The sequence below is a fragment of the Falco naumanni genome, chromosome 8, assembly GCF_017639655.2.
Source record: "Falco naumanni isolate bFalNau1 chromosome 8, bFalNau1.pat, whole genome shotgun sequence".
Taxonomy (NCBI): domain Eukaryota; kingdom Metazoa; phylum Chordata; class Aves; order Falconiformes; family Falconidae; genus Falco; species Falco naumanni.
This window is the reverse complement of record NC_054061.1, coordinates 35681199-35707571: the sequence shown is the minus strand read 5'-3', so window position 1 is coordinate 35707571 and position 26373 is coordinate 35681199. Positions and strand designations below refer to the sequence as shown.

At 43.4% G+C, this 26373-nt stretch overlaps 1 protein-coding gene across 1 annotated transcript in view; it reads left to right on the top strand.

Annotated features, from left to right (window-relative positions):
- The first annotated feature begins 19783 nt into the window (after window positions 1-19783).
- The window catches only part of GLI2 (GLI family zinc finger 2), a 199470-nt gene continuing 192880 nt past the window's right edge, over window positions 19784-26373 (top strand). The window contains exon 1 of the mRNA XM_040604855.1: window positions 19784-19855. The gene's annotated coding sequence lies outside the window, so the exon portion shown is untranslated. The remainder of the gene's footprint in view (window positions 19856-26373) is intronic.

The following is a 26373-nucleotide window of genomic DNA, read 5'->3' as shown; positions in this document are numbered from 1 at the left end:
GACTCAGTTGAGCAAAGGGAGCTCACCTTCAAATGAACTCAGGTGGCCACAACACCGTAATGAAAACTTGCTCTTAAAACTTGAAGTTCCTTGAAACAAACTCCTTTGTGAGTGGAAGAAGAGTAGGAGAGAAGGGGGCAGACCAAACTGAAAAATTGCTGGGAATTATGAGAATTACATAGGAACAATAATGAGTTTATCAAAAAGAAGAGCTGGCTAAAAGCTGTAGGAGGACAGTGACAGCTTTGCCAGGTTTTCTTGCGGTTTTTTTTTTATCATTATTTTAAAGTTTCACAAAAATAATCTGTTCTATAGAAATAATGCTTTGAAATACTTTAAAATATATGGTAGCCAGAAAAGCCTCTTGCAACTCTAGAGGTGTTGCTCTTTCTGTCTCTGGAGAAACTGTGACTGCAGGTCTCAGGTGAAACCCCCTTGTGAGTTTATTCACTAAAGCGTACAGTTTGTCTAACAAGGGCATTACAGACTTAGGAGGTGCTTTAGCTAGGTTTGGCAGCATGGATCTGAACCTTGGGTGACTACAGGAGGGGTGTAAGGCAGTGAATGGCACCTTCATAGTCACTCTGGAGGTATTTAAGACAGTGCTATGGAATGTGCCTCTATCGCCTTGTGCTCCCCTTTGCAAACAAAGCCATGAAGACGAGAGTTCCTCATCCTACTGCAGATCTGAAGTTGAGTTGTGAGTACAAGTAGCAAAGTACAAGGCAGTGTCCGGTGCACCAAGACTGAGCAACTGGATCATGACAGACCTCAGCAATCGCAGGCAATCTTGTTAACATATGCCAAGGTTTCGAGGGTCTATATGTGCCTCTTTCTCCTGTATAGGAATCCCTATCACTGGCCATAAAATATTGTAAGAAACAGTAGTAAAAGTTGTGAAACTGAAAATATATTGCAGGATAAGAACAAGAAAGGGACAGTTCTGCTGATGTCCAAGGTCACTGTGATAGCTAGAAATCTTTGTCGGAGAAAACTCACCAAGGGCTCCTGGGTCACAGATTATGGTCCAGTGAACAGCGAAGGGCAGGGAACCCACAGCAGCACCCCTCCCAGAGAGTTCCCTCCACATCCAGGTCTGGTTGTCAGCTTCAAACTGGGTGTGTGCATGGGTACCCTACTGTGCACTGGATTTAGCAGTTGGGAAAACAGGGATACAGGGTGTTAGTGATCTCATCCAGGCATGAAGCAGAGAGATGAGGAGATCCCAGTTCCTATCTCTTGTGTTGATTTTTTGCCATGGTAAATTCAAGAAGAAAAGAGAAAAACTTTGACCACAAAGAGCTGTGATTGTGGTTACACCTGAGGGTGTAGGGATCTGGGTTTTACTATTTCGAAATTATCATCAGCAAAGACGTTTTTGAGCTCACATAAGGTCAAACAGAAGGGCTGGAAGCAGCGTAAAGCATCTTTTTATGCCTTGTGACTCGTTTTGTGCACACTGCAACTGCTGTACATTGGTGCCATCTACTGCCCGGCCGGTGGCCGTCCCTGCCTGCCCTGCCGTCAGCATCGCCACAGCTACCTGCAGCAAAAGTGCAACACAGGCAGGAAAAACTCTGTGATTCTCTGTTGATGCCCTGACATCAGAAGGCATGTGAAAAATCTTATCTGTCACGATTATAGCAGCACTGATTTAAAGAGGACAGATCTGTTCACAGAAATACAGCCTACTGGCTTTGGAGGTAGGATAGAAACCATGGGTGAGCATCTCTCTGGCCTGGAGGAAATGAGAAGGAATCAGCTGGATTCCTTAAGTCCCCACGTGCTATGGCACCGTAAGTCTCATCTGATCCCATAGCAAATACCAACAGCAGTGAGGCAGCACCCCTGAAAGACAGGGCAGGAGGTGCTGCAGCTTTTGCAATGCTGATGGTATATGGCTGCTTCCCTGGTGTCAAAACAAGAGGTTCATGTAGCATCCGTGCCAGGAGCCTGACAGCAGAGGATAGCCCCACGCTCACACCCCACAGCCACTGTAATTTTCATCATGAGCAGGCAGCTGTGCACCTCTGAAACCCCTCTTTGTATGCCAGGGCTTCCTTGTAGTTTGTGTCTCTCTCTTAACGTTGCTGCAATAACCTGTTCGTAAAGCTTGCGTGGTGATCCCTTAAGCTGCTGTTCACGGCTGCTGTAAAATTAGTACATGTAAGGGATGTCTCGATCAGACAGTCTGAGCTGTACAGTACAGTTCACATCATCGTTGTGAACTCAACCAAGGCTGCTCCAGAAAACTTTGTGCAGGGAAAGCAGTAGAATGATGTTTAAATGTGAGAAAGAGTTTCTGGTTGTACCTAGGGTTATGGTCTCAGGAGACTAAATAATGACTAGGTAGCTCCTCACATGTCAGATGTTGGCTCCTTAAGCAGCCATAAAAATTGCAAACCCTCTTTTAATCTAGCACAATTATTCAGGTTAAACTTTAGTAATATCTGCATGTATGTTGAGTTGACCTACAGGATCCTTATTAAAAGCACATATGCTGCCTCACATTCAGCAGCAGGGGTGTTCTCAATGAGCATGTGACAAAAAAAAATCCAAAAAATATGACAAGGATGGAAAGAAGCAGAAAGAAAAGTTAAAACTTCCCAGGAGAAGAACGGTCTGACCTAAGCAAATGGAAATTCAGCAGGGCATGCTTTGTGCCTTGTATCCTCAGAAAATCCTAAGGAGGAACCCCTCACAAAACTAAAGGACAGTAAATTTAAAATCTGAAAAGTCTTTACTTCACATATTGTTGATATATTTCACTGCCCAAAGAAGTGGCTGAGAGGGAGAGAGGGTATGACTGATGACCAAATGACTCTGACACTCAGGAGTGCACACTAGCATCCAGCTCCCTGAGGAATTTCTTGGGTTGGTAGCGATGCTCCCTTCAAGTGGGATAGCCATAGAGATCAAGAGAGGGACCTGGCATACTTCCACCAGACAGTAGGAATAGGGTTAATGTTCCTCTCAGTCCATGGCATTTGTTGTTCTTAAGAGCTGTCAAACTGGGTATTTACAGGGTCCTTACACAGCTGTGGTCAAGGATTTCATCATATTCAGTATACTGTGCCCCCTTTTGAGTGTGCCATCCTCCTTTTGCAGGCAATAGCAACCAAAACCCTGAGTCCCAGACACCCAGCCAGTACTCAAGCAACAAGAGCAGTGCCAGCAGCAGTAGCAAATGCCATCTTCCAACAGACCTGCCAAGAGGAAAAGACTTGTAGTCAAGACTTGTACTTGAAGACAGACACCGTGTTTGCCTGACTCACAGTTCAAGGTGAGGTCTCATTTAATGACACAAGTCTCCAGGTTTACTTTGTGACAGAGATTCTCTCAAATCTTTTCAATCTGTGGGTAAATGCTGATTTTTCTAATGCGGTATTCTGAAGCCTTACTTGATCACTATGATTACAAGATAGTCTCATAACCAAAGACTCTTTTAAGTGCTTATGGAGTGCCTGAGTTCAAAAGGATCTGTCTCAGTTTCCCTACTCAGTTTCCTCTGCTTCAAATGAAGATCAATATTTGTCATAAATATTCCAAAGCCAATTCCTATCCATGGATAAAAACTTTTATAGATAAGAATTTATATTTTTGTTATTCTTGAAATAACAATTAAAAAACCCCACCCACAAATAATAGGGGTTTCTTTCTCCCTTTAAGAGGGAAATTCTTTAAAAATTATGTAAAATAGTCTTTCTTGATAATCCTGTTTTATACAAATGGAATGTAAACTCTTCCTGAGAATATGAGAATAAAGAAAGAACATTTTCCCAGAGCTACAGATCAGTGGAGACTGCCTTTCAGAAGAAGCTTGAGTTTCCCACTGGGAGCTGATCCCTCACGTGACTTCCAGGAAGACCAACCATGGCCACCAACAGATACACCATCAGAGCCAAGCATAAGCCTTCGGGGAAACGTGATCTGACAAGCAGCTGCCACTGCTGAAAACTTTCTTTGTAGACCCTGACATCTGGCTTCTTCAGCTGCCAAGCTTGGTCTCCCCCAAGGTGCCACAGGAGACAAATTGCTGCAGCAGGTAGGAAACTGGGAGGACAAAGGTCACAATTTGATGTGACTGGGAGGTAGGAGACAAGGTCAGCTGGATGTAAGGCGCTCATTTGCAAGCCCTTTGTGACTCCTTCTATTTTCTACTGGTTTGCTCGTGATTTTCCTGTTCTACATGCATTAATTATCATAGCAGAAAAAGGGAAAGATGAAAGAAATGGGAAGGGTTACACTAAAATTTTTAATCTGTGTTTGCATATTCAAAAGGTTTGGATAATTTGACGTGGCTTCAAACTGAAGCTCCAAATTCAAGTGCCATGCTATATCTGCCAAGGGCGTGCACAGCAATATTGAAGGTGTCAGCAGGAAGAAGCAAGATGGGGCAAGTAGTTGTGCATTAGTGATATCATGGAAACGAAGGTCAACAAGGTGGTGGTCTCTTGAACCACCCTGGGTACGGGGGACCTGGAGACTGGAGACTCCCCTGAGCTTGGCATGGGTTAGCAATGTTCAGATCTGTCTGGAGCTCATCTCCCTGCTGCTGTACAGGGTTCGATGCACAGAGCACCAGCACTTGAGTCCTTTTTCAGGTGCGGGTGAGACCAGGCTGAAGCTTTTTCAGATACTGAATAAGCCAAGGTTTCATCTCAAGAGGTGGCCAGTTGGGATCTGAATGGTGACACAGGGTGAAGGGAAGTTCATTTTGCTATGCTAGGCGCAACTGCATCGTCACAATGAAAACAAGGTGTTTGTTTTCCATGGCTTGCCAACTTCTGGATGTACAGGGAGGGAGGAAAAGACCAAGATGAGTCACTTAGAAAGCAGGGTGTCTTACTCCTTCCTCTGAAGTGTCTGGTCCCAGTGTGGGAGTCAGGCCAGGTCACTGGTTTCAGTGAACATAGTACTGTGAGTTGCCTCTTGGCACTGAGTAAATATCTGTTTTCCAAGAAGTTTGAGTAGTTCTTTGCTTTGTAATAGTTTTTGCATATAATTGACTGAACTGCTTTGTTCAAAACTTGGCTCCTACCTAGACCTCAGTGAGGAGGAAAAGAAATTGCCTGAGTTTAAATGCTCCCCTGTTTATAATCCAAACACTGCAGCATGGAGCGATTGCGTGAGAACTGGGAAGTGAACCTGACTACAAGCCAGGTCCTCACAAATGTGAAACAAATGTCAGCCTTTCATTATCCGAGACAAAATGTAAAGCAAACTGCTACAGAGGTAATTCACTTTTTAACCCATCTCACTGAAGGATGGAGGTATTCCTAGCAATTCATAAGAGTGTCTTTACTATAAATATTTTAGCATATGGGGTTTCAGCAAAAATCTTTTATATCCAGTACACATCATTATCACCAGGAATTATTAAACTGTACCTTTTAAATTCTACCACAAGATGGCAGAGTTGGACTTGGAACAATTACATTTTCGTGTAAACAAACGACTTTGAATACTGTAAAAATGTCTTTGTGTCCTGTAGAGAAGAAACAAACAAGAGCCAGTCATTGAAGAAACATCTTCCCATGGCATGGAATTGCACATCTGTACAAAACCTATAGTAGCAAACAAACTTACCAGCTCTGTCTAGACGTAAAGTCAGACACTGAAGGTGGGCTCCCTTCTGAATACAGCTGGCCGCAATGGAGGGAGTTACCTGGATCATGATCCGTAAGAGAACTGAGGAGTGATTTGGTGGTGCCTCTATTTCTCTATTTTTTCCAGAGTCAGGCAAAGCAAAAAGCAGCAGCTTCAAGCTGATTGCCAGAGGTGTCAGAAACGCACATGTTGAGCCACTGCTAACGGCCAGCGGTACCATTACACTTGCATGAATACATTCACTGCAAAGATAAAGTTGCACGCTTTTTGGAAAGTGTTGGTTGTCCCCACTAAGCAGCTCCCTCCTAAAATGGTATCTTCCCACAACTCCACTTGTGTCTCTCACCCAGTAAAGCTGCCGCCTTGAGGGGTATCCTGAGAATCAGATTTCCTGTGCTTCAGAAAGGTCATATGATCCCCAGGATGTTAATTACCAAAATGTACACTAGGTCCCTGCCATTTCTGCATGCCAAAATAAGATAGGGAAAGGGCGTGTGGAAGTGATGGAGATACTTCACTATTAGGAAAGAAGTTAGCAACATCTGCCCAGGTTTCTAGAAACACAGATCAGCAATGCTTGGGTGCTGACAGCAGAATGATACAGACTCCTGTGGGGAAATCTGGCTCTGTCTGTACACTTTAGAATGGTTCTGAAACCATGTGCCGTCCCCCTTAGCTGTGTGACATTATTTTGTTGGGTAGCTAGAAGATAACTTGGGCTGTGCCCAGTTATCACATCGATAAGATGGGATATGAGGACTTTTAATAAACTTCTGGCTAGTTACATCGTAAATATACAAGAATACACACACAAGTAATGTCATGAGCATCATGTACGGTATAAATGCATGTTATATGTACATGTTATAAATTTATGGTCAGATTCACTGCCCTTTGGAGTTTAAAGTGCCAGCCTAAGGGTTATTTATCCATGGGGAGCCTTGCCTGTGCATCTCCTACGTTTCTAAATTACCTCTTTCCACTCTTCCCAGGTTTCGGGAAATTTTTTTAGGACTTTCAGTGCCCGGTTGAGGTACGATCTTCACTGTTCCACTAGATGGCAGATGGCCATAGTTGAAATCCTCGTTCTGGTCTGTTAATGAGCATCGTCTACGTGCCAGCTTTGTAGTTGAACTGTTTCATGTACAAAGAAAACATTAAAACCAGAATAGATATCGTGATGTACTCTTCACCAACTTGTTTAAAATTTAGCAAGTTCGTTTGCTTATTTGTAGGCCTTACTATACATGAGTCTGGCATTGCAGTACACATGCAGCAGGACACATGGTTCCTGAGAGCATCAGACATCCGTGCTTTCCAGCTCCGTAACACCTGCCCAGCTACTTCAGGACACTTCAGAAAGGAATACGTTGGCCAAACCACTCCCGTACAGATCTAAGACGTAGGTGCTGTGGCTCTCTGGGATTTCTGGACACAAAGTATCTCAAAAAGTCCAGCACTACAACACAAAACAAAGTTTTTTTTCCTCTGAATCCTAAAGGAATTGAACCTGCTTTCTAAGAGCTAATAGCTCTCCCCGTTGTGTATTTCAGAGTTTGTCAGTGCCCTTTTCCCTTGCAAGTGGTAAGCTCCCTTCACTAGAGCAGGTCCAGGTCTTCAAAAAGTTCCAGCAACAAAATCCTCAGTCCTGATGCTCCTGTGCTTGCATGAGGTTCTCCAGGTTCCAGTTCTGTCTTCAAAATTCAAAGGAACCTCCACTGTAGCTACTGGATTTTTCCTGTTCCACTTAAACCCATAAATTGCTACAGACTGCTGGAAGGATGACCTTGAGTCACAGGACCATTTAGCTAGGTCCAGATTTTCTTCTCTGGAATTTGTTATTTATAACCTTAAGAAATTCTCCTGGGGATAGGCTTGTGCTAGTGTCATTGACTGAGTTTAATGGATTTTTTCCTGCTTTACTTTGTTGTAAGGGAGCTCAGAGTCAGTCCCGTGGTTTTCTCCCCTACCAATAACTGAGTTTGCTCTAGTGCTCTCCTGAGCCTGCAGTGTGTGCTGAGGAAGTAGATCAGCTGTTGAAGTGTCAAGGTCTCTCCATTTAAAACCACAGTGCAGAAGGTTCCACATGCCCAGCTCAAACAGTGACAGGGATTTGAGCTCCCTTAGTGGTGAAGCAGCCACTGGCACCTGAAATTTCATTTCTGAAGGAACATGTTTGAGCTTTGCATACAAAGGCAAATAACAAATTACCCTTTTGGAAGTGTGAGCTTTGTCATGTGCTGCTGCCTCAGCAATGGGGGCCTTTTAACAGCCCCAGCGAGGCGTGATGTACTCACACCTATCTGTTTCCTAAGTCTAGTGCAAGTCTTTCAAACTTGCATTTGGGAGGATCAATGCTTCCTAATAGGTTTTTCAAAGGCATGGAGCAATCTCCAGGTTTCCTGCGATCTAGGTAAGGACATTGGCATCTTGCAGTGCTAATTGGAGCCTGTTACAGCTGGACTGACCTGTTGGACTGTGGCAGCGTCAGGCACACAAAGGTCACCCAACCTCTTTTTTTGGTAAATGATGCCCAGAGCTGGCTGTGTCCTGGAAGGTGGTGATCTCACTTCTTCACACATCTAATCTGAATGACTCTTGTCGTGGTGGATTAGCACTGATTGGGCATAATAATCAAGACAATCCTGCTGCCCCGCGCTGCTGGGAGCTTCCTTACCCCCATTACACCGTAATCTTTTCCATGCATTTGTGTAGATGTCAAGATGCCAAAGCAATTCTTTGGGTTGGTTTGTTTGTTCTTTCCCTGCCCCAGGTTCTTGCTAGTTTGTTAATGTAGAAGGTGGGTTTGCAGATCCATCTCTCAGGGAGAGTTTGGTTTTTCAGATTTCTGTACAAGTCCAGCAAATTCAGCCGTGTGGAAATACTTCGTTTTCCCCAGGCGTAGCCATTCCTTCAGGCTCCTAGCCTGCTTCAAGCCCGTTCCCGTTCGTATCCATCTGTAATTTGCTGCAAGAGTCTTTTGATGCCAAATATTGTTTTGACTACACACAAACAGAAGATCCCTAGAAACTATCTCAATTGATCTAATGGAAATCTGAAGACCTGTGGCAATGAAAAGACCAGTAATACGGCAGTGACAGGTTTTCTGTGCATAAAAAGCTTGTGACTAAAAGTCCAATACTTCATAGACTGCAGAAGTGGGAGCTTTATATCATTTCCAGCTCACTAATAGTGTTGCCAACTCTCATGATTTTATCATGAGTCTCATGATATTCTTCTTAAAAGCTTAGTTTCTGGAGTCAGGCAATTACATGAGACTTTTTCTCTCACACTCTTTTTTTTTTCTTTTTTTTCTTTTTTTTAAATTTTTTTTTTAACATTTTTTTCTTAGCAAGAAGTCTCTAGCCCTGCTGCTTCCAACGGGCAGGGGGAAAGGAAGGAGTAAAAAAAAAAAAAAAGTAATAGAAAAAGCTTTAAAACATGACTAGGATTTGTCCTGAAGACTCCAAACCCCCAAGAATGCAAACCAAAAGAGGTACATAGATATTACTGTTTGCTCGTTTCTTTTTAATCTTGTGGGTTTCTCTAAAGCCAACCTCATGCACAACTCATGATTTTTGAATGTTTGGGATTGGCAATGCTATTTTGACAGACCTAATATGTATGTGTAGCACTGGAAGTCCTGTTGTGGCATTTATTTTTAGAAAAGCTATTTTAGCTCATTTAGGGCATTCTTTATAGCTCCATCTACCTTGTGTAGTTAGACTCATGGGGCCAGATCCTTCACTGGAGCAAATTAGAGCAAGACCAATGATTTAAACCATCTGGAAATCTAGCCCATGGTGCAGTCATCTGGCTTTACTGGCAAAGGGATACAAAATATAGTCCCAATAACATTTTTTAAAACTCCATAAAATGTGCCTAAAATAGTCTTTCGTTGTTCTGGAGCAGATGTGGTATACACAGAGAGCACAGGATGGAAAGCTTCAGAGGATTTTCTTGCTGCTTGTCTGAGAGCATCCTTATAGCTCACTCCACCAGACCTGCCTCTTGTGGGTTTTGTACTCTTCCCATCCTCTGCACCACAACTGAGCTGCTGTTTAAGTGTGTCTGTGCTCGTTGCTGTAAAATCATCACGTGTGTGACTTCCATACCGGGGAGTTACCAACTGAGCTTCCTTTTCTTCATAACCTTTTACCCATTACAGCGAAACCATGCAGTTTAGCGTGCAGGAAAGGAGCCCTTCAAATATAAGCCCACACTCAAATCTCTTTGTGGTGGGCTCTCAGAAGTCCTTTGAGGTCAGACAAGGTCACTACTGTTCTGGGGCTGGATGCCTCAAGGACCACGGAGGAGCTGAAGGAAGTGGTCTTGGTGATTCGGCTGATGGCAGTCCTCCTGCTGCTTCAGCATTGAGATGATCTTCCGGCATGACATGAGAAGGCAATGTCTGCATGGCCATCCTTCAGATGAAGTGCAAGGTGGGGACTCTGACCACTTCGTTTCCAAAAGATCTTACAGACCCTTTTTGCAGGAACAACTGTTGGAATATCCTTTCTGGAGACCGAAGTGATCGAAGAAATGTGATTGCTAATTCAAATCTAGAGAAACGTGGTTCTTTAAAAATAGGTAATTCATTCCCAGCTCTTTCTCCAGAAGCTGTACAGTAGCATGCACAGCTCCTGAATGTCACTAAACCATTCCGCTTTGCTGGCTGCACTTCATGAGGGAGTGCCCCTTGCTGAACGTTAGCAGTGTCAGAGTTGTGCAAAGCTGCTCTTTACCTTCTGTGACTGTATGGTTGACACTGCACTTGAAGCATGTGAGCCCCTCTCCTGCTAGTCAGTAATTCCAGTGGCAATCACCAGAGCAAACTAAAACGTCAATGCTCTGAGTCTCTGTAGTACCTTCTGCTCAGCTATCTCAAGTCCCTTCATGGAAGCTGAGCGTTTTGCAGCTCACAACAACTGTTTTCAAAGGCGGTTGCGGGAAGGAGGCTGCAGCTCAGTAGCTCAGCTGCAAATTGTGCAATGCACTGAACCACACTTGTGGCTGGAGCTCTTAGCTCTGAGGAAGGCATGGTAGCTAGGGTAGCCCATTTCCTTGGGGACTGCACCCATGCAAGACCCAGGGCTTGCCATGGTCTTCTGAACTGCAGGTTTTGTTTGTTGTGGGCTTTCTCGTGGTTCTGCCTGCGTCAATCCTTGGTTGAGCTTTTCTCCTACAGTACAGTTTGTGCTTTCTACCTTGTGGCTACAGGGTATATGCTGTCTCATGTTACATCAGCTCTGCCCTTTTTCTTTTTCCATATTTACTTTGGGTTTTTCTGTGGACTCATCCAGAACCTGACTGAACAACTTTGTCCTGGCCAGTTAACTCTTTAGAAGAGCTGGAGAAAAATGGGCATTGGCCAGAGACCATTTGGAAAGAAACGCAGAGGTGGGCTGTAAGTAACACCCCCAGAAGGGTCAGGGACCCAATGCAAGCTGATGGAAAGCTCTGTAATACTCTGTAGACTCACTCTCTTCTTGCCATGGTCTTCAAAGGTGGTGCGTGCTTCAGAGGGTAACTGTGATGTTCTGTGAAAGCCAAGGAAAAGGCTGGGCAAGCACAATCCTTCAGGGTATATCTGATTACTTATACCACAATTTACACTTATGTGGTCAGAAGGGGGAAATGTAATTTAGCAGCATAAGAACATGTTTGCCGAGTTCAATATGTTCATATCACAATATTGCACATTTTTCAGACAAGCTGTGGGAAGTGTGTTGAAAGAAATGTCAGGATGGGGCAAACTCTTGGGCTGCACCAGGATCCCATCAGTTACCAGCCCTGTTCTGGGGGAACCCTACTGCTACTTGGTGGTGCTGTGACTGAGTGACAGAAGAACTTTAAAGAGTATTCTTTCTGATATTTGGAGTTTATTACTAAGTCAGGACTACTGGGCTGTATTCAGTGTTTGTTAGCATCTTCAGATGATCTTTACAGAGAGGAATGTTGTTCTTTGTATTGATTACAATCTGCGTGGTCAGTGTGGAGGTGTTCACACTGCAAGCACCTGGCCTGGGGAAGCTCAGCTCCCCTTGGGGCTGCCTGGGCAGCTGGGGAAAGCACAGCATCTCCAAAGAGAGATTCACAGCAGCAGCCTGACTCACATGCTCCAACACGCTCACATGCACAAGTCTCTCCCTCTGCACTGATACACAGGAAACCCAGAGCAAAACCCTCACAGATTAGATGCTCAGTGTGGTGCACAAAATTTTCTGTCATTCTCACCATGTTACAGTCAGTATTTAGGTTATGTCATATTGGCTCTGCCAGCTGGAACTGAGAATTTTGCAGTGATACTAGAAGATTAATTGGCCTATTAGTAGGTCATACTACCACAGAACCAGATGTATCCCACATTTTTATATCAACAAAATTTCATGGGGGTTTTCCATGTTCTATGCTAAACAATTTTGTGATTGCTGATTCTGAGGAAATCAAGGACTAGTAAACTACATATTAGTAACATAACCTCTCTTCTCCTTGTATGCAAGATTGTTGCTATAGTATACTTTCCAGGACTTGTTCACTCCAAATTTTGGAAGTGTCTACGGACAGAATTTATTTGTTCTTTGTTTATTAGTATAAATGTTGTAATTTTCATTCTGTTTTGGAGAACTTGTTTTGAATCTATGCATCAGAAACAATGGAATTAAATGAGTGAACAGTTAGAAGGTGGTAGAAATGCATTTCAGAATTTTGGTGAAACTTTATGTGGTCCTTGGTAGTCAATCTCTGCTGATGCCATTGTTCTATAAATATATTAACAGATCTAAATTGCCTTGGATTATGAAATAGCTACTGCATTTAAGCCAAGGAAACTTACATTGCAGTGGTGCTCAGTGGATTCTAATGTATAGAAGTTGCACGTTCATCTTGCATATGGCTACATGATCTAGTACATTATCTACCACTGAGGACTATATCCCATCTGCTCAGTCCATGAGACATGCACAGATCATCGCCTTTGCGTAAAGCCAAAAGGATTTAGGCTCTATTTCGGAAATGTTTGGGGTCTTTCTGGGAGAAAGGAACTGTGTCAGCATTCTAGAGCTACCTATTTGTACATATTATTCTAAAAACCAATAACAAAGGAAAGAGAGAGAAGTGGTTTTGTTCTGTGGAAAGGTTTGATGCTGTGCATTTCAATGGAAATAACTTTTGTCTCTGTGGATGTGTAACTTTATAGCATCAGTTCCCTACGTATATGTAAAACGTACTCTGACAGTAAACCCCTTCTTGTGCAGTCAATATGCATATTTGTTGGTAAAACATATGCATACTGTCATCTGTCAAATGTTTTACATGTTACCCAATTCCAAATGAGTAGAATAAAATAACTGCATTAGGCTGCAGTATATTGGTAAAACATACCTATCTTCTTATCGTAAGAGGAGTTCTGAACCTCATTAGCGATTGCAGTTCATAACACAAAACCCTATTAAACAGTGTATAAAATCTTGCCATGGTGGCAGTTTGGGTTGTGTTTCCTTCATGAGAAGCACTGAGCAACACATTAAGTTCAGCACAGAACCTAGAGAAAAGGGGTATCCAAGCATTAATCATTCATCACAATGCTTCATAAAAGAAATCTCATTGAAAACAAAAGCAGGAAACCAAACTATTCTGAGAAGCACTTTAAAGTAGCACTAGTTTCAGCTACCAGGTATTTGCACTATCAATCAAAATATATTTATTTATCAGTTGAATCATATATTAAAACTCCAGGCTATGCAGAATAAGAGGCAGAAGAGAAATATTGAATGTATACACACAAAAATACTGAAGTCTACACTTTCTGGAAATAATACATAAATGTCATTTGCTGACAGAAAAACAGATTGTTGTAAAAGGAACTCTAGAAATGACCTGACATCAGAATCACAATTTCCTGTGTCACAGGTTAGTGAGAAATTGCTTCTTTACAGCCTAACAATTCAAGGAATAATGACCTAACATTGTTCCACTGTGAATTGGGGCCAAGAGATATATTTTTGCAGGTAGCAACAAATAAGAACAAACCTTGCAAAGAACTAGAATGCATAAATCCTAAAGCACACCGGAGAATTCACCAGTTTTGACATAAGCAATCTATAAACAATATAAGCAATTTGAAATATATTAGGCATGATTGCAAACATGACTCGCCTCTTCAGCAAAACCAGGCTGGACCTCTATGGGCAGTACATAGGAGGGCTATTATTTAGGGATTTAGGGTCCTTCTGATTCCAGATGTTGACGTCACTCATTTATTCAGCAAATGTAATAGGAATTCACATTGGCTTGATAGAGTTTTCAGACACTTCATGCTGTTCAGCCAGCAGTTTCATACACACATGTCCATATTTTCTGCTCATCATCATAAGATGTTAGTTAAGATTTACAGTAAAGGATGGGCATCTTGGATGCCTGACTTGATGTAACTCACAGACATATGATTTTCAAAGAAGGCAGCCTAGCTCTGAAAATTTGAATACTGAAAATTAGGAGCCCTTTCCAAAACTCTTAGTATTTGCAGCTTCGTCTGTTCTGCAACCCTCAGAGAGGTTATCTTGAGAAAGGGGCAAGAACTCAGCACACAAGAACTCTTGAGATATGGATGATATGGTCATATTCTTGTTTCTAATCTTTTTATTCTTTTACAGCTTCCTAAAACTAGGGCTATTGCACCAGTCCATGCTTTTGCTAAAATGTCACCTAGAAGATTAGTAATTACTCTGAAAGACTTAGAAAAAGTGACTTACAAAAGCAAATAAGGTGAGATGTTTGCAAACAATTTATACACCTTAGAAGTCAGGGAATTGGAAAGAAGACTGAGCTCTAACAAAAGATTTATTCTTGAGACAGCACTATCTAGTAGTCTGAATTTGGGTCTAGGAACTGGGATTTCCTTTCCAGCTTTACCAGGGACTCTTTACCTGGCCTTGTATGAGATAAGCATTAGCTATTCTAATTAATACTTACGGAACTGTTAATGTTAAATAGATGGGTTTTTGCCTGAGTGAAAGCACAAACTTTTACTAGAATCACTGACCACTGTAGATAATGTGTCAGCAGTCTAACATCGGGGCAAAGCAGCGCAAATTATTCATCAGTGAGTGTGTAGATGCAATACAGCATAATGTGTAAAGCACCAGATTATACATTTTGTACTGACAGGCATTTCTGGGTTTCTTCAAAACCCCAAAAAATTCCTCTCCTGGATTGAATGAAAAGTCTTGTCCTTAGTTTTCCCTTGAAATACAAACATAGCTTCCAACAAATCTCATTAACTTCATATCAATGGACAAGTTTTGCCTTCTGTATGTTGCCAGCTCCAGTTGTTTGCAGTTCTTTACACAATGCCACATACAGGTACCCCAGTTACTATTTTGTGCATCCCACCCCCTGCTCTCCTTTCTAGGGAGACAACACACTTTGCATAACCCAGCCAACCCTGGGGAAGAAAATTGTTACCTGGTTCCTCATCCAATCAGGCATTTTTCTGGGGAGAGAGGAAGGCCAGGAGCCCTGCAGGGTTGTTGTGCTGCCCTTCTCCTTCCTCAGCTCCCTGGGTAGGCAAAGCCTCGCAACCCGTCTCCTAGCTGGCAGAGGGGGCTGCAGTCAGAGGGGCAGGGAGAAGAGGAATAAAGCATGAGAGAATGCAAAGGATGATAAGAAAAGACCATCCCTCAGAAGCTGTGCATTTTGTTTTCACATCCATGCCAATGAGCAATGCTTCTGCAGTGCTGCTTATTTTCCTTTCCCCACATAAGCACAATGTAGTGCTGCTTTTCTGCAACTGGAAATGCCATGAGAGACACAGACCCAGACGTGAGATTATCATGTTAACTTTCTGTAGTTTGGGTGCTGGAGCTTGGAGTTCCTACTCTTAGAGCAGAATGTGCTATCTGTTTCAGGTCTGAACAGGAGAAGGGGCCTCTCACCATTTGAGAACGGGCCGGGTCTGGCAGAGGCAGCTGCAAGAATGACACTTCTGGGAAACTGTGCAGACGTGACAGGCTGTGTGCGTTTCGAAGAAGCTTCTGTCCTTCTGCTAAGACAGGTAATGAATGGCATGTATATTCCTAGTTCATAGTGAATGCACATTCAAATGGTTTGCTTTTCATTTCACGAGCAGTAATTTCAATGTATGTAGTCAGGTGAATAAGGTCCTCTTCTGGCACGTTTCAGTTTGTGTTTAAAGTTGAGTAAGATCTTGCATGTTGTCTGAAATGAAAGGCATGCTTCCAGGCCATTTTTGTGGTAAATAGAAGTACTACCTCCCTTGCTGATGTAGCATGGAAGTATCCTTTTGTAATCAGGGAAAAACCTTAGAAAAAGTTTATGGCAATTAGCTCAATATTCACAATCTAATATAGATTAAACCTGGCAAGAATTAATTCTTTTTTTTTTTTTTTTTTTTTGGGGGGGGGGTGGGTGTCGGGGGAACGGGAAGTAAAGTAAAGTAGAAAGAAGACTCTATCAGGAAATTAGCACTGATGTTACACTTTGGGTATATTTTGGAGAGAGGAAAAATAAAATAAGACTTAATCAAAATGTAGACTGCAGGAAGATGGCACCTGCCTCAAGGAACTTACCACTGAAGCTTTAAACAAGAGACAACACATACATGGAGGCAGATAGGAATCAGCTGCATATCATCCCAATGAGTATTGTCTCATTGTCTGCCCACAGTTGTGATTTCCCCCAGGTAACAGGGCTACTTTAAAAAAAAACAAGAAAGAATGTATTGTGCCAAAAATGTTCCCCATTCTCAAATTCTGAGCCAGCATTGCATGTGACATTGTGAATTTATTAAATATCACAGTGATTAATGGTATTCTATAGATACGAGGTGCCTTCAGACTTGGTGCAACTTCACTGACCCTGGAGCTTGTACAGCTGCTTCAATCAGGGCAGAACTGATCATGTACTACTTCCCACCTGGACTTAAACCAGACATCATAAAGATAGGAGTTGCATGAAACATGATTTTAGGCCTCTATCTCCTAGTGATCATCCCACATGTAATTATGTTCTTCATTCTAAAAGAGAAGCATATTTAAATGTGATTATTTTTCTGGTAGCTTCTACCTGTGAGTATCCTTTGGAATACTCAAATGGGGCTTTTAATTTAACAGGAGGATCTATGAGGATTTAAAGAAAGAAATCCTATAGACACAAACAACAGAATGGAGCATGCCCCACTGGTTTTTCAACAATTTTCTTTAAATAGCTTCTTTAATAAAAAATTTGAGTCTTCTTTTAGAACTATAGCAAACATTTTTAAAGCCAGATTTGTGCCTTTTGAGGTTAGTCTAGCTTCCAGATTCTTCCATTGACCTAACAGAAGTGGGACAGATCCCAGATTACCAAATCTGGACCTGGTGGTATGTCACTTCTATAATTTTGAGAGCTTTTTAAAAAAAATTGTGATTAAAAACCCTTCTTTCCTTAGTCTGTAACATTTTTGAATGTATCCTCTATATCCACACACGCTACAGCAATGTATAGTAAGTATACGTTGTCATATATCTTTATATCCCTACTTGGTTTCATTCCCATCAAGTTGTACAAGAGCAGGAGAGACCAGAGGAAAGAGCTGCACTTTGACCCCTTGTTCATATTTAGGTTCTTTTATGTATCCCAAATGTCAGTCATTCTGTCTTCTATTTAATCTTGGACACCTATGGAAGATTAAGAGAGGGCAGTTCAATGAGCAGAGCGGGAGAGAGAAGGATGGATGAGCTACAGCAGTCAGATAATGTAAAAGCCGACTCAAAGTTCTCAAAAAACTCCAGCTGTTGCCAGCCATCATCCTTCTTACAAAAAGGAGGAGTTTCCAATCAGGCTTAAAAATCACCATCTTCTAAAGGATTGACATGTATGAATTCTAGAATGGAAAACTGTCCTTCCTAACTCCATAACTGCTCTGCATTAATCCTTTAATTTGTCCTTATTTTCATTTTTAAAATGTTCTTGGCCAACAGTTTGGATGTACATATGTTTGTATCTATATGGCAAGAATTTAGAACGTATCTAATTTTAACTTTTTGCCAGCTTCTCTTTTTGGTCCATCCCAAACCCTCTTATTCTAACCCACCTCCCAAGCTGCCCAGTCATCTTTCCCCAGTAAAGCAACCTGGGAATACAAGTGGGCTTTGTTTTCTGGCGATCAAAGACTTGGTTTGTTCCTACTTTTGGTAACTAAAGCCCCCCTCTCCATTGCATGGTGCTCTTCAGTAGTAGGTGCAATGAAACTCCTCTCAGCACTAAATTATCCACCTGCACGGGGTAAGGTTGCACTGCCGTGCCAGCACAGGCTGTATGCATGCCGTGGGGAGAGGAGGAAATTTCTTTGGATGAGGTAGTAGTCTTTGACCAAAGAAAAAGTTACAGTGTTGGTGGCTGGCAAACCAACCTGTTGCCTTGCAGTCCTCCCCAAGCTATCTGAATGGAATAAATGGGATTTAGGGGTGCATGGGGAGCCACTTGTCACCCTCAAATATCAGCTTTCTAATGCCATACAAAACCAAACAAACAAAAAGTGCAAACTTTCAGACAGAAGGCACTCAAATTGGGAACAGTTTTTTAGGATTACAGTTGTAGTACTGGGCCTGGGGTCCAGCCAGGCTGCTTTGCACAGGCTAGGAGAGGACGGTTTCTGAGTGGCATAAAGCTCATTTTCCACTTGCCCGGACCTGGACTGCGTGTTGGGCAAATCCGCTGGCAAATGTTAACACTGCCCAAGGGACTGAAAGTGAAGCTGGGGGCTGATGTGGCATGCGGTTGCCATGGTACTGGCCATAATCCTGCCGGAGTCAGATACCCTGATGATATGGCTAGTTTCAGCTTGCTTTTGGGTGCAAGGCGGTGACCATCCCCGGCAGCATCTGGTTGTATTTTAAACTTTTGATAAATTCCATAGCCAAAGAAATCAAAACAAATCAAGTAACAAGCTCAGTCTGGCCAAAGCCCAAGTTAAAACTGCTGTGTTTCTCATTGCTATTACCGATAACGCAAAAGCGAAGATATTTGGGGTGGGAGCAGAGCGCTAGCTGGAGATTCTTTTTCCTCTCCTCGTAGTCTCGGTCCCAAAACACGACGATGCGAACAGATTTTGGTGCCCGGTGGGGCTGGTTGCTGCGCTGAGGGAGCAGGCTCTGACGGACGCCTCTCCCGCCGGGGATGCTCCGGGGGCTGCAGCCGCCCGTGTGCCGGCGCCCCGCCGGGCTGGCCTCGCCTGCCGAGCTGCTCCGGGGTCCTGCCGCCCCCGGCCCGGGGCGGGGAGGGGGGCGCTGGAAAATAGCGCAAACTCCCAGGGAAAAAAAAAAAAAACAACCCAACAAAAACAACACACCACCAAAGTTGGAGGAAAACCACTCCCGGCTCCATCCCCGCCTCTGCGCGGGTGCATCTGCACAAGGCCAAACTTCTGTTGTTTGGGGGAGGAGGGGGGCGGCTCCCCCCGAGGGGGGGTGGGGTCGGGGGTTTCGTTGCAGATGCGCCCCAGCTGAGAGGGCAGACGGTGGTCGGCGGCCCCGCTCCGCAGGGCATCCCACCCCGGCTGCGGGAAAGCCCCGCACTCAAAATGGTGCGGGTCAGCCAGGCGAGGGGGTGATCCGGGATGAAAGGGGATGGGGGAGAGGATCCGAAGCGGTCCGCTGCTCCCGCGCCGAAAGGGTCGGCAGGGTTTAGTTTCCCTTTTTTTTTTTTCTTCTTTTTTTTTCTCTCTTTTTTTAAAGGGGGGAGGGGGGGCGCGGGGAAGGGAATAGAAAACAGACCCTGCAGCCAGCTCTCTTGTGTCAGGGCTTGAAAGCGCTCCAGCGTCTTCCCAGTAGACTGCCCAACTTCAACCTGTGTGTGTGTGTGTGTATAGACATATATAAAAGTATGTATATGTGTACGCGCCGTGTCCCGCCGCCGGGCCGGGGGGCAGCAGGAGCCGCCCTGCAGCCGCGGCACCCCGCCCCCCCACCCCCAAACTGCCCCCGGCCCGCTCCCCCCCTCGCCGCCCGCCTCCGCGGAGCTGCTCCGCAGCAGCAGCAGCCGGGAGCACCGCGCCGCCGCCGGGATTCGCGGCAGCTTTTGGCGAGGAACGGAGCGGAGCGGGGGGGAGAGGCACAAAAGGGAAGGACGGAGGGCAAGTCCCTCCCACGCCCCCCTCCCCCAAGTTTATGATGGGGGTCCGGAGGAGCAGCTCTGCTCCGCAGCAACCGCTCGCCTGCTGAAAACTTGCTGCTCCGCTTTTTGGGTAAAGTTGATGCTTATTGTGTCTTTTCATTGTGCTTTTTATTAATTTTTTTTCCCCCCTTCTCTTCTCCCGCTTGTGTCGGAGGTGCCCTGCGCCGGGGTGGGCTGAGGGCGGGTAGGATTTTGCGAGGGGCTCTCCTCGCAGCTGGTGCTCGAGGGGGGCCCCGTCCCGTGTATCGGCGTCCTGTATCCCCCCTCCCCGTCCCCGCAGGTGAGTAGGGAGCCGGCGGCCGGTGTCCCCTCCCGGCCCGGACCCCGCCAGGACCGGGCTCTGGGCCGTGCCCCTACGGCCATTGTTTTTCCCGGGGGCTGCGGTGACAGTCCCAGCCCCGAGCTGCTGCCGGGACCGCCTTGCCCCGGCTCCCGGAGGGCAGCCGGGCTCCCCAAAGCCAGCCATGAGTTCGCTTTTTTTTTTTTTTTTTTTTTTTTTTCAAATGAAGTTGCCCCCCCTCAACCCCTTCCCGGGAGGGGCAATCTTTCGACAAGTATATTTGCTGAGGAATTTAAAAAATTCCTTGCTGCAACTTGATCCCTGTGTGATGAGGAGCGGCTTGGAGAGACCCGGACTCCAATCCTATTAAGGACTTAGAGAGTTGAGAGTTTTTCCCCCGGACTCGGTGGCTTTAAAACAATCAGGGAGGAGGGGAGGGAGATGGGCTCGTCGAGATGCCTTTTCTGCCTCAAGTGATTGCCATCATTTCCTGGGAAACCTGACTTCTCCAGCGCCGGGGTTTAGGATGGTTTATCAGTGGTCCTGCCCTGGCCCTGCTGCCGGCTTTTCTGACGGTTACTTTTTTTTTATATATATATATATTTCTAGACATGTATTGAATTCTACTTTGCTAACCTGCAGCCTGCGCTTCAGAACTTCCCGGGCCGTTGCGCGGGTGCGGTGGCGCTGCGCGGTGCGCGTAAATCCGTGCGCCCCCCGCGGGGCCGCCTTGGCCTCCCGCTGCCTGTGTGCGGGTGGGTGAGTGTCCGGGCGTGGGGGGCTTCCTACAGCTGCACACACACACACACACACGGTTTCATACAGCTCTGGGTGCTGGAAACCTGTATGCTCGTCTTTGTGCGTGCAGAAATTAGCATTTTATTGGCGTATCATGTTTATATTTTTGCAGCCGCAGAGAAAAGGAGTAGTTGTAAAACTTTGTCCGCCCCCTGCCAACCCCCTTCGCTTTTCAATTTTATTTTATTTTTTTGCAACCGAGGCTCTTGGGATGTACAAGAATTTGAAAGTAAACGTTTGACTAGCATGCTGCATAAAACAGCATTAAAACAAATATTGTATTGGCATTCACTGTGGAGTTGGTGCCAAAAAAGTAAAGTAAATAAGCCATGAAATTCAAAATATACAGCAGTGGAATAGACTGGTTTGTTATAAGACTTGCTGATTTGATCTGTTTGTTCTAGCTACCTTGCTTTAAAAAAAAAAAAGTTTGGGTTTTTTTTCACTTCTGAAACCTAATTCACTTAACTACACTAGAAAAGAAACTACATTCACCTGGAAGAGAGGATCCTGCTAAATAATTGTTTATGCTCCTGGGATGTTTGAAATGCATGGTAATTGCTGCATACAGCAGCTACAGTTGGTGAATTGGTTTGGTTCAACTTTTCTGATGGGTGGATATGGTAATTTGTATGTTGGCTGGAACTTCAGGAAATGTTGACACCTGTCAAACTTTGAATTGCAATAAAAATGTCATATTGAATGCTATTGCAAAACTGACAACTTTAAAGAAGTGAATGAAATTCATTATGGCTTTTCCACTATAAACAACTCTTGGAAATTTGTCAGTTGATTGAAAACATGACCTATCCGTAGCACTGAAAAGTGCCTGATCCACTGGAGATGAACTGTTAGTCTATGGGTATGGGTATATCCAAGCCTCTGGTGTGTATTTGTGAAAGAGCTAATCTTTAAAGCAAGGTGAGGTAAGATTCACTTGATCTTGAATGTTGTTATTGCTTAAAGTACGCGACTTTGAAGTGCCCAGAAATGTAACTGCTGTTCATCAAAGGAAAACAGATCTCGAGGGCTGTTTCCAACTTCCTTTCAATGTCTTTTTTTTTTTTTTTTTTTTCTTCTTTTTTGAGTGTGTCAGAGGGGATGAATACAGATGGACAAATGCTGTTTGTGTTAGGTCATTCATTTAGAGAAAAATTAGAGCTATAGAAGAATTTGTACTGGGTGCATATACTAGCATAAATCTAGTGTAATTTCATTGAAGCTATGCCAGTTTATGTTCTATAAAAGAAAACAGAACTTGATCTCAGATATCCAATACACAGCAGCCTGCGTGCCCTAATGTCATACTGAAGTCACATTTAGAAAAGATAGCCTTTTTGAGGTATATATATAATGACCAGGATTTTTGGCGTTGCTTTGAGAAACAGATTAAACTTGTATGGCAGAGAACCATTCTTTACCATGGTTTCTGTGATTCTAATGATCTTGAAGGTTTATACCACAACTTCCCTTTCAGTGGCACTTTTGTGTAGAGGCTGTACAGGCTTTGGGACTATGTGCTCAGCTGTATAGGGGAAGGGTTACGTGGTCACTACAGCACTGTATAACTTGAAAATGTTTTTGATGATCCTGATACTTTATTTCTGTTTAGAGAGTGAGATTTTTTTTCTGTTGAGTTTTCCAGTCCTCTGGCCCCATCTTTTTTGTTTAAGGATATGGTAGAACATCTGACCTGGTATCAATAGCATCATCCTCTTTCTTGGCTTGTAAGTGTGGAGGACACTTGGTTAACTGCCTCCCCCTGGTTTTGGTGGCCTACTGTAAGCCAGTTGTTTGCCCCGTAGTCTGAAAGGTACACAGATACTTCATGCTTTTGTACTCTGAGAAGTGCTCTGTTCATAGTGAAGTTTCCAGTGCAGATTAGCGAAGGCAGTGGATTCAGTAAGCAGTCACCAAAATCTGTATGTATTTGTGCAGCAAACACCTATCTATTGCTCCATCACAAAGCCTCCACTTAATAATCTGGCCAAGGATTTCAAGGCAGCAAGTTTTTTTCAAAGAAGCTACTTAGGAACATTAGATGTGACTATAGCATCAAACTAATTAGTTGACACTCCATTTCTATGAAGCTTCCAGGGCTTTATAGAAATGCAATATTTGCACTTCTCACTTGCTGCTGAGGCATTGAGGTTAAGCAGTCTCTGCTTTTTGTCTGCTTTTTTACTGATGGGAAAGATTCCAGGGCATTGTTCGAGAGCTGTACAACCCCCTTATATACCTGGGTAAATATTTTAAACAGTTGCGCATTTGGACAACTTGCCACAAAGCATTAAGTGGTATTTAGGGTTTGCTTCAGCTCTGTTGCCAGGGCCCTTTTAAAGAAAACCAAAACAACAGGAGGTATTTGGGAATTAATTAAAACAACACTAAATAAAATAATAGTAAAGAATGAATCCTAGTATGAATGATGGCAAGAAAGCATTGTGTTCAAAGGTAAATAATACACGTGTGCTTGTGTGTCTTTAAGTATGTGTACACGCATATGCATGTATGCACGTAATATGTACGGTTCTTGATCCATGTATACAGCAGATCCCATATACGTGCATCTTCTGGAAATTAACTGGCATTTGGTGTACAAGTAATGAGAATTGGATCTTGCACGGTAATCATGGTAATTGAAGAGGCAAAACTGCAGGTTTCCCTTGTGGACAAGTGAGTGGAATGGAAATACTGAGTAAGCGGTTCTAATTTTCTGCAGGCCAGTTTCAGCTGGGAGCGAATACGGGTCAGGTGGGTATAGTCTGGGAAAGGCTACAGAACTTCTCTTCGTTCACGCTCATCTTCTGTAAAACCGCACCCCATACCCTTTAACTTCTTGTAAACAAAACAAAACCAAATACACAAAAGCTGAAATACGCTGCACGAAGGGAACAGGAAAGTTGTCCTGGAATTCAAAAGTTCAGAGCTGTAAAAATTGTTTGCGATTTGTGAATATGAAGTACCACTGAGAAGAAGCCTTGGTGCCTGGAAGTGGACACCCAAATTAGAAAACATTTGAAAACAGGCTCCTTTGGGGCCCTGCTGTAATGAGTGGAAGCGTTTCTGGTACTGTCATGGGCACGGCTGCCCAAATACATTAGTTACTGGTGAATCTTTTCTCATCGTTTCACGATTATTTGCGATTGGCTGTCACCTTACTGCCTTCATAAATATTCCAAGAGGAAACAATACAAATTAGAACTCTAGGTACCAGGATCTTTGTACGGGATGTATTTCTTTTTACTTTCTAAGTGTTCTTTTTCATATGAAAAGAGTTTAGCAGCTTTATCCTTATTCAAGCCTTTTCTTTTTGTATCTGCTGGGAGAAAAACCATTAATTTTGAGGAATGGTGAGAGTAAGCCTTGAGCTGCCTTTGACATTTTAGTTTAACTTGAATAGGTTAATTTTCTTTTTCTTTTTTTTTTTTTTAAGAAAACAAGTTGGTGGGAAGTGTGTTTTAACTGTGAGCGCCCGATTTCGACCATTAGCATAAGAAAAAAAGTTTTAGTGCATTTACTATTGTATTGAATGAAGAGTTCCAACAGTCAGAGAAAAGAAAGTAAAAGGCTGTAAAGAAATGATGGTCTATTCAGATTATTCAGCAGCCCAAAGCTCTGGTCATCTGCCTCTGAAATCTGTGATCGGGATATCACTTTTATCTTCCTGTGCCTTTCTCTCGCCTTTTTCACATGTTCACTTTTGTCAAGGTTTATTGATCACGTTTTCTTCTCTGCAAATCTGTGGAAAATTTAATGAAGCAAAAACAACAGAGAAATAAAAGGAACTTTTTATTCATTAGCACTAGATTGAATTTTGTTCTATAGTCACTACCCTCTTGCCTCCCATGTGTGTCATTGTGTCACTCCTGCAGCACTTACAGTACATACAGTGGGGATGGCTGCATTATTCATTCTTTTCCAGGGAAAAGTTTGTTTAATGTTGTGATCTTATGGCAGATACAGCCCTGCTGCTTGTCTCCTCTTCTTTGCCCTCCTGACATTCAGTTTCTTGACTGTGATGCTTCTGCTGCTAAATACCTTAAAGTGTGTATTCCGCAGAGCATTTACCTTTCCAAGAACGAAATGCATTTGCTGCCTAGCAATTAAACCCAAATTTAAATGATTGCAGATTAGTAGTAGTTATTTACAATCCTGATTGTTTTGGTGCTATGATCCTTGTTCATTACACATCTGCTTTGCCGTGGTGCTGCCCCAGAGCGCTTTGTGATGCAAATGCTTTTGTTAACTTACAAATAGTTTCAGTATCTAGATCATCTCAGGTGACATATTTAAGTCTCTTCTTTTTTCCCAGATGGACTTAAAAAGCTGTAATTAAATGTGGCTTCCAGTATGATTAAGCTTTGCTAACATTTTCCATGGAACGATTTACTTGAACTCTGGCACTTTCTGATCCTGTCACTGGAAGATTTTTCAATAAAGGCCCTTTTTAACATTAATTTCATTTCATTTAGTGCAGCTTGTAAGTGTAGGGAAATGAGTTCAAATGGAGTGTATATCTGCCTGAGAGATTTCTTGGGTGTTTCTTGATTCCAAAGAACTTTACAGCTACTCTATGTTAAATGCTAAGGTGTAAATCCCAGGGGAAGGAAAACCACAGAGTTCTGTAGAATCGTCCCAAATACTCTCATAATGAGCAGTGCCATCAATGCTGATACTTTTAAGGAATGAGCTAAAAGCCACAAAAGGGCATCCATACTTGTGCTTGTAGTTTCAGCTACAGTGATGGCACGTCCGTTACTGCGTCTGTTTCTCTGTGCAGAGTGACTCCGTTCTGCAGGAATACACACCTGCGATCTCAGACTGCCTCTAAATCTAGAGAAAGGACTTTGTGCCCAGCAGAATGAACCCTGCTGGGAAAATCTGGGCTCCTGTTGTTAGAAGACTTTTTTTTTTTTTTTTTTTTTTAATCTCCTGTGAAATGTGGGATTTTACTGTAGATAATTCATTCAAACGAAACTAATGAGATCTCTCCAGAGGAACCTGCCTTCTCTGGGATGTTCTGCTGCACAGTGGAAGCCAGTGGGTCCAACCCTTCGGTGATGAGCACCCTGCAGTCCCTGCCATGAGATGCCAAGTACCTGCGGCGGGGACCTGCTGGTCCTCCCCCGGCTCTGCAAGGGACAGTCAGCTGCACAGCTTCATTCCTGCAGTAGCAGCGGAAAAACTTCCAGTGTTACAAATGCAGTTCAGATGAGTAGGAGATGCTGTAATATCACAGAGCTGTGGCTTATATTCATCACTGAGAGACTGAAATATCGAGTCTCTGGAAGTTAAATCCTTTTTTTTCTGTGAATGTCCTATATATTTAGTGATTATATTCTCTTCAAGCAAGTGGATCACCTGGATGTTGTCTAGCACTGTGTTAAGCAGTTTGGTTCTGTTACTAGAATTCATTTAAAACCCCTTGAAAACATCCCACCAATTTATTTATTTATTTATTCATTTTCCCAGCTCGGAAAGTAGCATCCCTAGCTAAAAATCAGTAT